The sequence below is a fragment of the Macaca fascicularis genome, chromosome 17, assembly GCF_037993035.2.
Source record: "Macaca fascicularis isolate 582-1 chromosome 17, T2T-MFA8v1.1".
Taxonomy (NCBI): domain Eukaryota; kingdom Metazoa; phylum Chordata; class Mammalia; order Primates; family Cercopithecidae; genus Macaca; species Macaca fascicularis.
Genome location: NC_088391.1, coordinates 78,752,513 through 78,765,492, shown reverse-complemented (window position 1 = coordinate 78,765,492; position 12,980 = coordinate 78,752,513).

Below are 12,980 nucleotides of genomic sequence, written 5' to 3'. Positions count from 1 at the left end.
CTTTTTCTTTGAGACAAGTTTTGTTCTGTCACCCAGGCTGGAGTGCAGTGGTATGATCTCTGCCCACTGCAGCCTCAACCTCTCAGGCTCAAGCAATCCTTCCAGCTCTGCCTCCCAGGTAGCTGGGACTATAGGTGTGCACCAACACACCTATAATTTTTGCATGTTTTTGTAAAGACAGGATTTTGCCATGTCGCCCGGGCTGGTCTCAAACTCCTGGGCTCAAGTGATCTGCCTCCCTCAGCCTCCCAAAATGCTGGGGTTACACATATAAGTCACCACACCCAGCCTGGTTTTTTCTTTTTTTTTTTTAATACAAATATGAGGGAATATTTTGGAGCTGATCAGACTCATTTTGTTTCTTTCTTTGATTAATTATATTTGACTTGTTATGTCAAACAGTAATACCAAGCACATACATAAGTAATGACTGTTAGGCACTGAATATATCCTGAGTGCCTATATCATAATTTTTCAAAGTAAAAATCTATTGCTTTGCAGTAAGAGTATTATTTCTTTGTACAGAGTGGTAAGCAAGATACAAGAAGCTGTTTTTTTTTGCTTTTTATTTTTTAGTGCAGAAAATGCCAAATAAACTATGAAATGTTCATTTAATTTTGTATTTGAAGTGTAGTTTTCATACAATGTGATGGCTATTTAGTGTATAGTTAGATAAACTTGCCAAATGTGTACATTTTTGTAACTCATACCTGTATCAAAATAATTTTTATCACCTCAGAAAGTTTCTTTGTGTTGCCTTCTAGCAAATTCACTCTACCCACTCTGGGCAACCTCTGACATGATTCCTATTGAATGTTATATAAAAATAATCATAAAAAATATTCCATTTTTTGTCTGACTTCTTTCACTCAAGTGACTCTTTATGAACTATGTCTATGTTGTTGCAGAGTGTTGGTATTTTGGTATTTGAATTGTAGAATATTATTCCATGAATGGGTCTGCACTACAATAGGTGCTTACCCATTCTCCTGTCAATAGATATCTGAGTTCTTTCCAATTTAGGGCAATTATGAGTACAATTACCATAAATATTACAGCACAATGCTTTTTATAAGCACATGTTTTCACTTATTTTAGCTAAGTGCATAGGAATGAACTTGCTTGTCATAGAATGGATCTTTGTACAAAATGGACACTTTATTTTTTCAAAATAGTTGTACCATTTTACATTCTACCACAGTGTGTCTGAGATTTCTAGTGGCTCCACATCACTGACCATATTGAATGGCTCTTTTTTCTTTAGTATTCTAAAGGATGCTATTTCATTGTACTTTTAAGTAGTGCTTCCTTAAAGACTAATGATATAAAACTGTTTCCTGTGTTTATTTGCCATTTACATTTTATTTCCTTTTGTAAAATATCAGTTCAAGTTTAAACGATGATGTGGAAATAACTATTTCTTTATGGAAGAAAAGACAAACTGCCTGCCTAGGTCACAAATATATTCTATGTTTTCTTCTAGAAGGTTGACAGGTTTTTGTTTTTTGTTTTTTGTTTTTTTTTTTTTTTGCATTTAGCTTTAATGTTTACATATTGAATTCAAAATCATCCATCTAGAATCAAATTGTGTATTATGTAAGTTAGAGATCAGGGTTTTGATTTGTTTTGTTTTGCATGCAGATATTCATTTATTCCAACAACACTTGTTAAAGATAGTTTTCTTTATATATTGGATTATTTTAATATCCTTGAAACAAGTCATCACATGTGTGCAGACCTATCTTTGAACTATCTATTCTTTTCCATTGATCTGTCTGTCTTTATGCTCACAACATACTGTGCTGTTTACTGTAACTTAATAGTAAAACTTGAAGTCAGAAAGAGGAAGTTTCTATTTTGGTTTACTTTTTCAAGATTGTTTTGGTTATAATAGAGCTTTTGTATTTCTAAATACATGTTAGAATTGGTTCGCTATTAACTATAAGAAAATATTTGAGATTTTTGTTTGGAATTATATTGAATCTATAGAGCATTTGGGGGAACATGTAACACTTTTGAGCCTTTTAATTCATGAATGTTGTCTATCTCTCAGTTATTTGGGAACTTTTAAAAATTTTATCTCAGTCATATTTTTAAATATTTTACTTAAAATCTTGAAAAAACTTTCATTAAATATATCTCAAATACCTTATGTATTTGGATGCTATCATAAGTGGTATCCTTTACATCTTATTTTCCAAATTTTTATTGCTAGTATATAGATATATAATTGATTTTGATTCTATAACGTTTCTAAATTTACTTATAAAATTACTTGGATCTGTTAGAGTTTCATTTTTCCTCTAGCAATTTTAGAATTATCTGCTTTAGGCATTCTAAAACAGTAATTTTTCAGTTGTGAATAATAAAATTTTATATTTCTGTCTTTTAAATCACTAGCTCTTTTATTTCTTTTTCTTATATCTAGTATATTTGGAAATGTGAATGATACAAGTATGACCTCTTTTCTTTCAATAGATCTCCCTGGGCAACCTTATTCATTTTTATGGTTTCAACTTCAATTTATATCCCAGTTCAAACCCCGATTTTGAGCTTTAGAAACATATTTCTGACTACTTATCACTAATCACCATCTGTACATTTCACAGCCATCTCAAATTCAACATCCCAACTAAATTTACTTTCAACTCCCCAAGAACCCCTTATTCCCTTGTATTTAAGTCAATGTCATAACTCCAAGATGAATTCTTGAAATCAGTTTCAATTTCCTACTTTACTAACACCTTGATCCTTCACACAGACACTCTCATTCAGATATGGACACAAACTGTTTTTTGTTTGTTTGTTTTGTTTTGTTTTATTTATTGAAACAGGGTCTCACTCTTTCACCCAGGCTGGAGTGCAGTGACATGATCCCAGCTCACTGCAACCTCCACCTTCCAAGTTCAAGTGAGTCTTGTGCCTCAGTCACCCAAGTAGCTGAGACTACAGGCACCCACTAACATGCTCAGCTAATTTTTGTATTTTTAGTAGAGATGGGATTTCACCATGTTGGCCAGGCTGGTCTTGAACTCCCAACCTCAAATGATCCACCCACCTCAGCCTCCCAAATTGTTGGGATTACAGCCTGGCCAGACACAAAAACTGTTTGGCAAACTCTCTTTCACCTAGTTCTTGATAATCTTCTATATGCTTTTTACTGCCTATTTTCAATGCTCTTGACATGATTTACATGATTTACTTCATTTCCTTGGATTATTGACTGCAAGTAGCTTTACATCTCAAACCATTCTCCACATTATAGAGATTATAATCTCTGATTTTATAATATAATCTCTGATTTTATAATAGAAATCAGATGATGTGGTTTTCTTTGTAGAAGACCTTCAGTGAACCCCATTTTGTATAGAATAAAATTCAAATAACTATGCACATGTATGTTTGCAAAGATAATAGATAAATTTATGGGACAAATTTAAAAATTCTTGTGGGTTTGGATGTGCAGGACAAGGCACTGCATGTCTTCTGCTTGCCCTTCTGGATCAGTCTTCACAATCTTCTAGCAGGTTCTATGCAGTGGAAGTGAACAATCATGGTCATTAGACCCTTTGTCCGTTGGTTTCCTGTTGAGCTTATGTCCCAGTTCATTGAGGCTGCTATAACAAACTACCATAAACTGAGCAGCTTATAAACAACAGTAACTTATTTCTACCAATTCTCGAGGCTGGGAACACCAAGACCAAGGCACTGGCAGGTTCAATGTCTGATGAAGGCCCATTTCCTAGACATCAGTCTTCACTGTCACCTCACAAGGCACAGGGGGCTAGCTAGTTCTCTGCCATCTCTTTGATAGAGGTACTAATCTCATTCACAAAGGCTTTACCCTCATAATCTATTCTTCTCCCAGTGGTCCAATGTCCTAATACCATCATCTTGGGTTTTAACTTTCAGCATTTACCTTTTGGGAGGACACAGACATTCAGACCATAACAATTTAGCTAATGAGTAGAAGGGTAGCACTGTTAATAGGTACGTGGTAGGATGTAGGGTGAGTTGAGTTATGCATTCCCCATCTTCATCCTTCGGCCTGACTCTTCCCCTCACCTTAAGGCCCCTGCCATGCTTATCTCTACATCTCACTTGTCTTGGAGTGCAACACTTTTTATATGGGCAGCCTCTATCCATCGCTTGCACTTTTACATACATTATCTCTCTATTGGGTGCTTTTCAAATTATTCAATTTGGGTGGGCTATTTGTTTCCATCTATGACTATGACATATGTGAAAGTAAAGGAAGGATATGGAAAGGAGTTGAAGATGATTTCAAGGGTTTGCTTTTTTTGTTTGTTTTTAAAATAAAATAGAATATTGGTTGCTCCCTGTATAAAGACATGAAAAAATTCAGTATCAGGTCTGGTCCAGAACTGATGGTGTTTCACTTTCTAACACCTCTCTACATATCTAGATTTATCTCATCTCACTTTCTCACTTCTACCTCAGGTTCCAGTCATAGCAGGCTAAATGTAGCCATATTTTTTGCATGCACAATATTTTATCCATAAGGTTCTCTCTGTCTTATACCTTCTCCAAATAGTCTACTTAAAGTCTGTTTAAATGACACCTTGGCCTTGTGACACTGGTCATATTTACCTTTTCTCTCTATTTCATAGCAAATTAAACATAACACTTCTACCACTATTTTTCTATAATTCAGCCTTTACAACAGTTATCCAAACTAGATGGGACTTTGTATTCAAGAAAAAGACAAACATAATTTTGCGTATGTATAAAACCAGTACTTAATTAAATTGTATAACCTGTACTTAACAAAATTCTTAACATGTAGCAGTCATTAAGTAAAGATTGATTGAATATTTCTATGAGTAAGTAAATATATATATGGGTGCATGCAATACAGTTTAGAAATATTTTGTGGGCCTTGAATTATTAAGTTGGTCATTGATTTGGAAAAACTTGACAAGCAAAGTCAAACGTCTCTACCTGCTTAGTGTGGTACAGATGCCTTAGTTGAAATAGATACACACACGGGAAAGTACTAAATTTTTTAATTTAACAATAAAAAAGGAAATAGATTTAAAGCACACTTAAGGGAAGTACATCATAGTACTGGTGAATTATAAGATGGTGCATTTTCATAAAGGTCAGAAATGCACTAATACCCAGGGATGATACAGTGATTAAACTGGCATAAGTGTGCAGCCATAAAAAAGGATGAGTTCATGTCCTTTGTAGGGACATGGATGCAGCTGGAAACCATCATTCTCAGCAAACTATCGCAAGGACCAAAAAACCAAACACCGCATGTTCTCACTCATAGTTGGGAACTGAACAATGAGAACACTTGGACACAGGAAGGGGAACATCACACACTGGGGCCTGTCATGGGGTTGGAGGAGCGGGGAGGGATAGCATCAGGAGATATACCTAATGCAAATGACAGGTTAATGGGTGCAGCACACCAACATGGCACATGTATACATATATAACAAAACCCTGCACATTGTGCACATGTACCCTAGAACTTAAACTATAATTTAAAAAAAAATGGCATAAGTGGCAAGGATGAAAAGTGAAATCAGATTCCCAACTGACTGTGTTCAGTGAAGCTCTCATGTCACTCCAGTTCCTGGGACAGATGCCAACTTAGTTCATTTTATTCAGTATCCTTAAATTACTTCTAAAGTTTAGAGTCAAACACTATTTTGCTTGAATTGTTAGCTTACACTTTAGGCAGTAGTTACATGTCTCATGAGATCTATCAGTGCCCATTTTCCCAAAGATGATAACAGAAAAATGTAGAGTAAAGAAAAATAATTTTATATGAGATTACACAAAGACTGTAATATTCAGAAAGAGAAGCTTTGTCATTGTACCATAACATCCTATTATATAAATCCTAAATGAGTCTTTTCTTCTGATTTTATTGTTGTTACTATTGAACACCTATTTATTTCAAGTAAAGTAACTTCAGTTACAAAACTACACTTGAATAAATGCTCTTTTCATTTACCTGCATAACCTAAACTGATCAGAAGAAATAGATAGATGTCAACCAAAATTGTAAATTATATACAAACTCAAAGATAAAGCTAAAATCTTTCACAAACCACAAATTGCACTTTATAATTATCAATCACATTATGACAAAAGATGTATAGATTCATGATTTTTATAGTTGAAAAATTATTATAATGTTATATATTTTATAATATAAATTGTGCTTCAATAATAGCTAAGAGGAGCAAGCACCTTGAGTTAATTTAAACATTCCTAGTGACAGAGAAAGTATTACTGCATTTTAACCCAGACAATTATTAGAAGTTCTTCCTTATTATTATGGCAACATTTGTCTTTCTGTAAGTACTACCCACTGCTCCCTTCATGGAATTCTACAGCAAATCTTATTTTTCAGACATATAATAAAGCTTCAAATATTTGAAGATAGATACGTCTTTCTAAGTTTTCCAGAGAAACATCCTGAATTGTCCAACTATATATTTTGGTTTGGAGATGGCCACCATTGTGACCACCATCAACAGGGCTTCTTCATTCAACAATCTTGTTTTTAAAATACATATATGGGTGCTGAAGTGATTGTAATTTTCTCAGGTTCCATGTTTTATGACTTGTCTAGTATAAGGAAAGTGAAATAACATCAGTAAACAGAACTTAACCACATCATCATTTTTAGTCTGTTATTATATTCTAATTATTCAATAATATATCTATTTCATTTGAGAAACCACATAGTAATTTGAACAAGGAAAGTTTGAGATAAAGAATGAATAACTATAACAGGCAGTTGGAATAAAGAGGTATTGATTAGTAAGGTGTAGAGAGTGGTAAAGAGAACTGCAAAGAACATGAGTGCACAGGGGGCGGAGCAAGATGGCGGAATAGGAACAGCTCCAGTCTCCAACTCCCAGCGCGAGCCACACAGAAGACCGGTGATTTCTGCATTTTCAACTGAGGTACTGGGTTCATCTCACTGGGGAGTGCCGGACGATCGGTGCTGGTCAGCTGCTGCAGCCCGACCAGCGAGAGCTGAAGCAGGGCGAGGCATTGCCTCACCTGGGAAGCGCAAGGGGGAAGGGAATCCCTTTTCCTAGCCAGGGGAACTGAGACACACAACACCTGGAAAATCGGGTAACTCCCACCCCAATACTGCGCTTTAAGCAAACAGGCACACCAGGAGATCATATCCCACACCTGGCCGGGAGGGTCCCACGCCCACGGAGCCTCCCTCATTGCTAGCACAGCAGTCTGTGATCTACCGGCAAGGCAGCAGCGAGGCTGCGGGAGGGGCGCCCGCCATTGCTGAGGCTTAAGTAGGTAAACAAAGCTGCTGGGAAGCTCGTACTGGGTGGAGCTCACAGCAGCTCAAGGAAACCTGCCTGTCTCTGTAGACTCCACCTCTGGGGACAGGGCACAGTAAACAATAACAAACACAGCAGAAGCCTCTGCAGATGCAAACGACTCTGTCTGACAGCTTTGAAGAGAGCAGTGGATCTCCCAACACGGAGGTTGAGATCTGAGAAGGGACAGACTCCCTGCTCAAGTGGGTCCCTGACCCCTGAGTAGCCTAACTGGGAGACATTCCCCACTAGAGGCAGTCTGACACCCCACACCTCACAGGGTGGAGTACACCCCTGAGAGGAAGCTTCCAAAGCAAGAATCAGACAGGTACACTTGCTGTTCAGAAATATTCTATCTTCTGCAGCCTCTGCTGCTGATACCCAGGCAAACAGGGTCTGGAGTGGACCTCAAGCAATCTCCAGCAGACCTACAGCTGAGGGTCCTGACTGTTAGAAGGAAAACTATCAAACAGGAAGGACACCTATACCAAAACCCCATCAGTACATCACCATCATCAAAGACCAGAGGCAGATAAAACCACAAGGATGGGGAAAAAGCAGGGCAGAAAAGCTGGAAATTCAAAAAATAAGAGCGCATCTCCCCCGGCAAAGAGCGCAGCTCATCGCCAGCAACGGATCAAAGCTGGACAGAGAACGACTTTGACGAGATGAGAGAAGAAGGCTTCAGTCCATCAAATTTCTCAGAGCTAAAGGAGGAATTACGTACCCAGCGCAAAGAAACTAAAAATCTTGAAAAAAAAGTGGAAGAATTGATGGCTAGAGTAATTAATGCAGAGAAGGTCATAAACGAAATGAAAGAGATGAAAACCATGACACGAGAAATACGTGACAAATGCACAAGCTTCAGTAACCGACTCGATCAACTGGAAGAAAGAGTATCTGCGATTGAGGATCAAATGAATGAAATGAAGCGAGAAGAGAAACCAAAAGAAAAAAAAAAAAGAAATGAACAAAGCCTGCAAGAAGTATGGGATTATGTAAAAAGACCAAATCTACGTCTGATTGGGGTGCCTGAAAGTGAGGGGGAAAATGGAACCAAGTTGGAAAATACTCTTCAGGATATCATCCAGGAGAACTTCCCCAACCTAGTAGGGCAGGCCAACATTCAAATCCAGGAAATACAGAGAACGCCACAAAGATACTCCTCTAGAAGAGCAACTCCAAGACACATAATTGCCAGATTCACCAAAGTTGAAATGAAGGAAAAAATCTTAAGGGCAGCCAGAGAGAAAGGTCGGGTTACCCACAAAGGGAAGCCCATCAGACTAACAGCAGATCTCTCGGCAGAAACTCTCCAAGCCAGAAGAGAGTGGGGGACAATATTCAACATTCTTAAAGAAAAGAATTTTAAACCCAAAATTTCATATCCAGCCAAACTAAGTTTCATAAGTGAAGGAGAAATACAATCCTTTACAGATAAGCAAATGCTTAGAGATTTTGTCACCACTAGGCCTGCCTTACAAGAGACCCTGAAGGAAGCACTAAACATGGAAAGGAACAACTGGTACCAGCCATTGCAAAAACATGCCAAAATGTAAAGACCATCGAGGCTAGGAAGAAACTGCATCAACTAACGAGCAAAATAACCAGTTAATATAATGGCAGGATCAAGTTCACACATAACAATCTTAACCTTAAATGTAAATGGACTAAATGCTCCAATTAAAAGACATAGACTGGCAAACTGGATAAAGAGTCAAGACCCATCAGTCTGCTGTATTCAGGAGACCCATCTCACACGCAGAGACATACATAGGCTCAAAATAAAGGGATGGAGGAAGATTTACCAAGCAAATGGAGAACAAAAAAAAGCGGGGGTTGCAATACTAGTCTCTGATAAAACAGACTTTAAACCATCAAAGATCAAAAGAGACAAAGAAGGCCATTACATAATGGTAAAGGGATCAATTCAACAGGAAGAGTTAACTATCCTAAATATAGATGCACCCAATACAGGAGCACCCAGATTCATCAAGCAAGTCCTTAGAGACTTACAAAGAGACTTAGACTCCCATACAATAATAATGGGAGACTTCAACACTCCACTGTCAACATTAAACAGATCAACGAGACAGAAAGTTAACAAGGATATCCAGGAATTGAACTCATCTCTGCAGCAAGCAGACCTAATAGACATCTATAGAACTCTCCACCCCAAATCAACAGAATATACATTCTTCTCAGCACGACATCGTACTTACTCCAAAATTGACCACGTAATTGGAAGTAAAGCACTCCTCAGCAAATGTACAAGAACAGAAATTATAACAAACTGTCTCTCAGACCACAGTGCAATCAAACTAGAACTCAGGACTAAGAAACTCAATCAAAACCGCTCAACTACATGGAAACTGAACAACCTGCTCCTGAAAGACTACCGGGTACATAATGAAATGAAGGCAGAAATAAAGATGTTCTTTGAAACCAATGAGAACAAAGATACAACATACCAGAATCTCTGGGACACATTTAAAGCAGTGTGTAGAGGGAAATTTATAGCACTAAATGCCCACAAGAGAAAGCAGGAAAGATCTAAAATTGACACTCTAACATCACAATTAAAAGAACTAGAGAAGCAAGAGCAAACACATTCTAAAGCTAGCAGAAGGCAAGAAATAACCAAGATCAGAGCAGAACTGAAGGAGATAAGAGACACAAAAAACCCTCCAAAAAATCAATGAATCCCGGAGTTGGTTTTTTGAAAAGATCAACAAAATTGACAGACCACTAGCAAGACTAATAAAGAAGAAAAGAGAGAAGAATCAAATCGATGCAATTAAAAATGATAAAGGGGATATCACCACCGACCCCACAGAAATACAAACTACCATCAGAGAATACTATAAACACCTCTACGCAAATAAACTGGAAAATCTAGAAGAAATGGATAATTTCCTGGACACTTACACTCTTCCAAGACTAAACCAGGAAGAAGTTGAATCCCTGAATAGACCAATAGCAGGCTCTGAAATTGAGGCAATAATTAATAGCCTACCAACCAAAAAGAGTCCAGGACCAGATGGATTCACAGCTGAATTCTACCAGAGGTACAAGGAGGAGTTGGTACCATTCCTTCTGAAACTATTCCAATCAATAGAAAAAGAGGGAATCCTCCCTAACTCATTTTATGAGGCCAACATCATCCTGATACCAAAGCCTGGCAGAGACACAACAAAGAAAGAGAATTTTAGACCAATATCCCTGATGAACATCGATGCAAAAATCCTCGATAAAATACTGGCAAACCGGATTCAGCAACACATCAAAAAGCTTATCCACCATGATCAAGTGGGCTTCATCCCTGGGATGCAAGGCTGGTTCAACATTCGCAAATCAATAAACATAATCCAGCATATAAACAGAACCAAAGACAAGAACCACATGATTATCTCAATAGATGCAGAAAAGGCTTTTGACAAAATTCAACAGCCCTTCATGCTAAAAACGCTCAATAAATTCGGTATTGATGGAACGTACCTCAAAATAATAAGAGCTATTTATGACAAACCCACAGCCAATATCATACTGAATGGGCAAAAACTGGAAAAATTGCCTTTGAAAACTGGCACAAGATAGGGATGCCCTCTCTCACCACTCCTATTCAACATAGTGTTGGAAGTTCTGCCTAGGGCAATTAGGCAAGAGAAAGAAATCAAGGGTATTCAGTTAGGAAAAGAAGAAGTCAAATTGTCCCTGTTTGCAGATGACATGATTGTATATTTAGAAAACCCCATTGTCTCAGCCCAAAATCTCCTTAAGCTGATACAAAACTTCAGCAAAGTCTCAGGATACAAAATTAATGTGCAAAAATCACAAGCATTCTTATACACCAGTAACAGACAAACAGAGAGCCAAATCAGGAATGAACTTCCATTCACAATTGCTTCAAAGAGAATAAAATACCTAGGAATCCAACTTCCAAGGGATGTAAAGGACCTCTTCAAGGAGAACTACAAACCACTGCTCAGTGAAATAAAAGAGGACACAAACAAATGGAAGAACATGCCATGCTTATGGATAGGAAGAATCAATGTCGTGAAAATGGCCATACTGCCCAAGGTAATTTATAGATTCAATGCCATCCCCATCAAGCTACCAATGAGTTTCTTCACAGAATTGGAAAAAACTGCTTTAAAGTTCATATGGAACCAAAAAAGAGCCCGCATCTCCAAGACAATCCTAAGTCAAAAGAACAAAGCTGGAGGCATCACGCTACCTGACTTCAAACTATACTACAAGGCTACAGTAACCAAAACAGCATGGTACTGGTACCAAAACAGAGATATAGACCAATGGAACAGAACAGAGTGCTCAGAAATAATACCACACATCTACAGCCATCTGATCTTTGACAAACCTGAGAGAAACAAGAAATGGGGAAAGGATTCCCTATTTAATAAATGGTGCTGGGAAAATTGGCTAGCCATAAGTAGAAAGCTGAAACTGGATCCTTTCCTTATACGAAATTTAATTCAAGATGGATTAGAGACTTAAATGTTAGACCTAATACCATAAAAATCCTAGAGGAAAACCTAGGTAGTACCATTCAGGACATAGGCATGGGCAAAGACTTCATGTCTAAAACACCAAAAGCAACAGCAGCAAAAGCCAAAATTGACAAATGGGATCTAATTAAACTAAAGAGCTTCTGCACAGCAAAAGAAACTACCATCAGAGTGAACAGGCAACCTACAGAATGGGAGAAAATTTTTGCAATCTACACATCTGACAAAGGGCTAATATCCAGAACCTACAAAGAACTCAAATAAATTTACAAGAAAAAAACAAACAACCCCATCAAAAAGTGGGCAAAGGATATGAACAGACATTTCTCAAAAGAAGACATTCATACAGCCAACAGACACATGAAAAAATTCTCATCATCACTGGCCATCAGAGAAATGCAAATCAAAACCACAATGAGATACCATCTCACACCAGTTAGAATGGCGATCATTAAAAAGTCAGGAAACAACAGGTGCTGGAGAGGATGTGGAGAAATAGGAATGCTTTTACACTGTTGGTGGGATTGTAAACTAGTTCAACCATTATGGAAAACAGTATGGCGATTCCTCAAGGATCTAGAGCTAGATGTACCATATGACCCAGCCATCCCATTACTGGGTAATACCCAAAGGATTATAAATCATGCTGCTATAAAGACACATGCACACATATGTTTATTGCAGCACTATTCACAATAGCAAAGACTTGGAATCAACCCAAATGTCCATCAGTGACAGATTGGATAAAGAAAATGTTATACATATACACCATGGAATACTATGCAGCCATCAAAAAGGATGAGTTTGTGTCCTTTGTAGGGACATGGATGCAGCTGGAAACCATCATTCTTAGCAAACTATCACAAGAACAGAAAACCAAACACCGCATGTTCTCACTCATAGGTGGGAACTGAACAATGAGATCACTTGGACTCAGGAAGGGGAACATCACACACCGGGGCCTATCATGGGGAGGGGGGAAGGGGGAGGGATTGCATTGGGAGTTATACCTGATGTAAATGACGAGTTGATGGGTGCAGCACACCAACATGGCACAAGTATACATATGTAACAAACCTGCACGTTATGCACATGTACCCTACAACTTAAAGTATAA